This window comes from Arachis duranensis, chromosome 4 (genome assembly GCF_000817695.3).
Source record: "Arachis duranensis cultivar V14167 chromosome 4, aradu.V14167.gnm2.J7QH, whole genome shotgun sequence".
In the NCBI taxonomy this organism is placed as follows: Eukaryota; Viridiplantae; Streptophyta; class Magnoliopsida; order Fabales; family Fabaceae; genus Arachis; species Arachis duranensis.
The window spans coordinates 76,350,372-76,355,026 of record NC_029775.3 but is presented as its reverse complement, the minus strand read 5'-3'; the positions used below and the strand labels follow the sequence as shown (position 1 = coordinate 76,355,026).

General features: G+C 43.0%; 1 non-coding gene across 1 annotated transcript; it reads left to right on the top strand.

Annotated features, from left to right (window-relative positions):
* The first annotated feature begins 906 nt into the window (after positions 1 to 906).
* Positions 907 to 1,010, top strand: LOC127747207 (small nucleolar RNA R71). The gene has a single exon (XR_008009010.1). It is a non-coding gene; the product is annotated as a small nucleolar RNA R71 (small nucleolar RNA).
* Positions 1,011 to 4,655: the final 3,645 nt, after the last annotated feature.

Below are 4,655 nucleotides of genomic sequence, written 5' to 3'. Positions count from 1 at the left end.
AACTCCGGATCATGACGTTTTTCTGGCGTTTAACTTCAGACAGCAGCATGAACTTGGCGTTTAACGCCAAGTTACGTCGTCATTCTTCGAATAAAGTATGGACTATTATATATTGCTGGAAAGCCCTGGATGTCTACTTTCCAACGCCATTGAGAGCGCGCCAATTGGAGTTCTGTAGCTCCAGAAAATCCATTTCGAGTGCAGGGAGGTCAGATTCCAACAGCATCAGCAGTCCTTTTGTCAGCCTTCTTCAGAGTTTTGCTCAAATCCCTCAATTTCAGTCAGAATTTACCTGAAATCACAGAAAAATACACAAACTCATAGTAAAGTCCAGAAATGTGAATTTAACATAAGAACTAATGAAAACACCCCTAAAAGTAGCTTAAACTTACTAAAAACTATATGAAAACAATGCCAAAAAGCGTATAAATTATCCGCTCATCATGTTGATCCTTCCATGAGAAGTTACGATGGTTCCTCTATGAGGAGTTGTAGGTGTTTCCATAGAGTTCTCCCATGTAATTCACCTCCTCCATTGTGGGTTGATCTGGATCATAAGCATCTCCTTCATAGAAGGTGTTTTGAGTGCTGCCTGTTGTAGCTTGCATTACATTCAAATACTGAGAGATCATATTGACCTGTTGGGTTAAGATCTTGTTCTGAGCTAATATGGCATTTACAGTGTCAACTTCCAGGACTCTTTTCTTCTGAGCTACCCCATTGTTCACAGGCTTTCTCTTAAAAGTGTACATGAATTGGTTTTTTGCAACCATTTCAATGAGTTCTTGTGCCTCTTCGGGCATTTTCTTCAACTGGAGTGATCCACCAGCAAAATGGTCCAATGACATCTTAGACATCTCAAATAGACCATCATAAAAGATACCTAGGATAGTCCATTCTGAGAGCATGTCAGGAGGACATCTCCTGATCAATTTCTTATATCTTTCCCAAGCTTCATAGAGAGATTCACCCTCTTTTTGTTTGAAGGTTTGAACTTTCACATTGAGCTTGCTCATCTTTTGAGGTAGAAAGAACTTGGCCAAGAAAGCATTGACCAACTTTTTCCAAGAGTCTAGGCTCTTCTTAGGTTAGGAATCCAACCATATCCTAGCTCTGTTTCTAACAGCAAAAGGGAAAAGTAGAAGCCTATAGACCTCAGGATCCACTCTATTGGTCTTAACAGTGTCACAGATTTGCAAAAACTCGGATAAGAATTGATATGGATCTTCTAGTGAAAGTCCATGGAATTTGCAATTCTGTTGCATTAGAGAGACTAACTGAGGCTTTAGCTCAAAGTTATTTGCTCTAATGGCAAGTATAGAGATGCTTCTTCCATAAAAGTCAAAAGTGGGTACAGTGAAGTCACCAAGAACCTTCCTTGCATCTACTCCATTATTCTGCTCGGCTGTTGTTCCGAGTGTTACCTGAAACTATAGGTCGATCTCGGACGAGATCTTCTGTACTGGTCAGGCTATTGTGTCCGACTTGGTGATGGTGCTGATCCTTCGTCCTCGGATGGTAGGGGGTACCTGCAAGGGACTCCGATGCTTAAGTTAGCAAGGGTATTAAGCAGGTATTGAGTAGAATCAAAGTATAAGTTATACCTGGGTGCTCCAGCGTATTTATAATGGTGGGGAGTGACCTTTCCGAAGATAAGATAGTTATCTTTATCTTATCTTATCTTTGAGTGAGGTCTTCTTATCTTCAAGGGAACTGCCTTTATCTCTACGGGCTTTGGGCTGCCCTTGGATTCGGGACGTGTTCCTCTGTTTGGGCCCTTTATTGGGCTTTTCTGTGACTTGGCCGAGCTCTTTGAGAAGAGGTCGGGTCGTCTTGACCTGAAGAGGTCGGTCGCTTTGTCTGTAGAACATCCCGGGTCGGCCAGCTCGACCCAGGGTATGAACAGTGCCCCTGCTTGAGCTCGGTCTTTATCTAGAGGTTGAGTTTTGGACTTCGAGCCTGCTCAGGAAAAGCCGAACTCGAGCATTTTGTTGCTTTATCTTTGTAGAGCTCCTTTTTGAATGCGGAATGTTTCTGTTTTTTTTATAGTGCGCGTTTTTGCTTTTAGCGCTCCCGTTTTGGAAACGTGCGAGGGTTTAACACCCTCATTAATTGGCTTTAAATGCCCCATTTCTCTTGGTTCTTTTATTTCAAATTTTGTATCCAAGAGACGGTTTTCTTTTTCCTATAACTTCCCTTCTTTTTCGCCGTTTTCTGTCCTGCCTTTCTTATCTTCTTTTTGTGACGTTTTTAGCTTTTCACTGGTGCTTCTGCTTCGAGGTCGAGCCTTGCCGCTCTGATCTATTTTTCGGCTTTTTCCTTCAAAGCTTTCCTTCTTCTTCCAAGTTGATTTTGCTTTCTCTTCACCGTTTATTTTTGCTACTTTGTTTTTGATCCTTTTGATGACGCTTTAATTTTGTACGTTGAAAAGCTTGAGCCTTTTTCGTGTTTCTGTTCTTGCTTTGGAATAAAGTTTTGATTTTTCCTTTATCTGTGTTAGAGAGCTTGAATCTTTTTATATTGCCATGCTTGACTGCCGCTGTGATGTGCGTGTAGTGTCTTTAGGGTTTTGCATGTTGTCGCCGCTTGAAAAAGGTTGCTCCTTTAGTAGGTTTAAGTTCCGTTGGTAGTTTTTCTTTTGGTGAAGATGATGTTTTGATGATTTCTGCTTCGGGTATTGTTTCTGGCTTGAAAGGAAGGGGTTGTTGCTGGGTGTGGACTTTGTGAATCTTCTTGGGTTCTTGTACTGTGGCTGCCCCCAAATGGTGCCCCAGAATTTTTAGTGTAAGTCCTGGGGACTCCTTTTGTTGCTTGTAATGTGCTGGGTTGTGCAATCGAGTTGTTTTGCTGCTGTCCGAGATGTGTTTTAGTAATCTGATATTCTTTTCTTTATTGTAGGACTAGTTGGTCTTATGGCTTCTCGCAAGAATATTGTTAAGACGTCTTCCCAAGTCCCTGAGGGCATGGCCGATTGGGTGGATTCCATGGTTCTTCTATGTCTTTTAGTGGTGGATTCCGACTTCTATAGAGAGCTGCGAAAACATCATAGGGTTTGTGGTAGTGGTGCCCAGGAAGGGAATTACGAGCTGGTAGCGCCTGATTCCAATGAGAGAGTTTGTTTTCCTACTTCAGTTGAAGGGAAGTGTCCCTATTTCTATGCTTATGAATACTTCTTTAGTCTGTTGGACATTACTTTTCCTTTTTCCGCTTTTGAGACCGGCTTGTTGTGGTCTTGTAACATTGCTCCATCCCAGCTTCATCCCAATTCGTGGGGTTTTATAAAAAATTTTCAGCTGCTGTGTCAAGAGTTAGGCATCAAGCCTTCTCTAACTCTTTTCCTTTATTTGTTTGTTTCGGCCAAGCCTGGGGCCTCTTCAAAAAAGAAAGCTTCTTGGGTTTCCTTTAGATCTGCTCAAGATCTTTGCCATGTATGACGAGTCCTTTAAGGACTTTAAAAACTATTTCTTTAAAGTTCGAGCTGTTGAGGGGGTTCGCCCCTTTTTCTTGATGAAAATGATGAATCTGCTTTTTCTCTTGAGTGGCAAAAGAATGTCATGGTGTCTCGGTATACTTGGGAGATGTTGAATGAAGTCAAACAGGCCTTTGTGAGTGTATTGGAGGATATTTGGGGGGAGCCTCTGCATCTGGATACTAAGAAATTTCTGGGGGACCCATCTTTGGTCCAAAATGTGCTGGGTACTGACTGACGTATTTTTGTTTTATTCTATTTTATCCCTGTGATCCATGACTTTTGTTTGTTGATTCTGTCTTTTCTATTTTTCAGAAATGTCGAAAAATAATGACTCCATGAAGGCTTTCAAAAAAGCCAGAAAGGCAGCCGCTGCACAAAATATCTTGGTCAAGGCGACTAGGGAGGGATCTTCTTAAACCACCATGAAACCACCCATGCCGAGTTTCCCTGGGCCAAGGAGGGTGATCCCTACTCCTCGGGTTCGCCTGGTAGATCCTCTACAAACTTCTACTGTTGCTTTTGGTGCTCCTTCCTCGAAAAAGCAGAAAACATCTGAGCCCTTTAACTTGGATGCCCCGGATTTTGATGCTGTCGAATTTGTCGACCAGCAAATTGCCCCTTATGGTGCGCTTTCCATGGATGATGTGTCCCTTCTTCAGCACCTAGATTTCATCACCAGAAATAGTATGAAGATGGCACATATGGGTGCGGCTATTTTCCGAACTGCTCAGGGTATCCCGATTCATGCTACAAAATCCTTCATGGAGGAGGCTAAATCATAGTTTGGCCGGATCAAGGGTCTGAAGAAGGAGTTGGAGGTGAAGTTGGTGAAGGTAGAAAGGGAATTGGAGGGTGAGAAGGCTAGCTCTGTCACCTTGGCGGCTTCCTTGAAGTTGGCCGAGGACATGACATTGAAGCACAAGGATAGCTATGTCTCAGCTTATAGGGAGTTGGTGCATCTCCGAGATGACTTGGAAACTGCTCGGGTTGATTATATCGAGCTCCAGGGTCACCTTGTAGGCAGCGTGACTGCCGCCTATGAGAACCTGAGGGAGCAGGTCCGGATTATTGCCCCTGATGCCGACTTGACTCTCTTTAGTCTTGATAGTGTAGTAAAGGATGGCAAGATTGTCCCGGATGATCCTGATGATGACTTTGAGCCTCTTCCTGCGCCTTCTCTTAA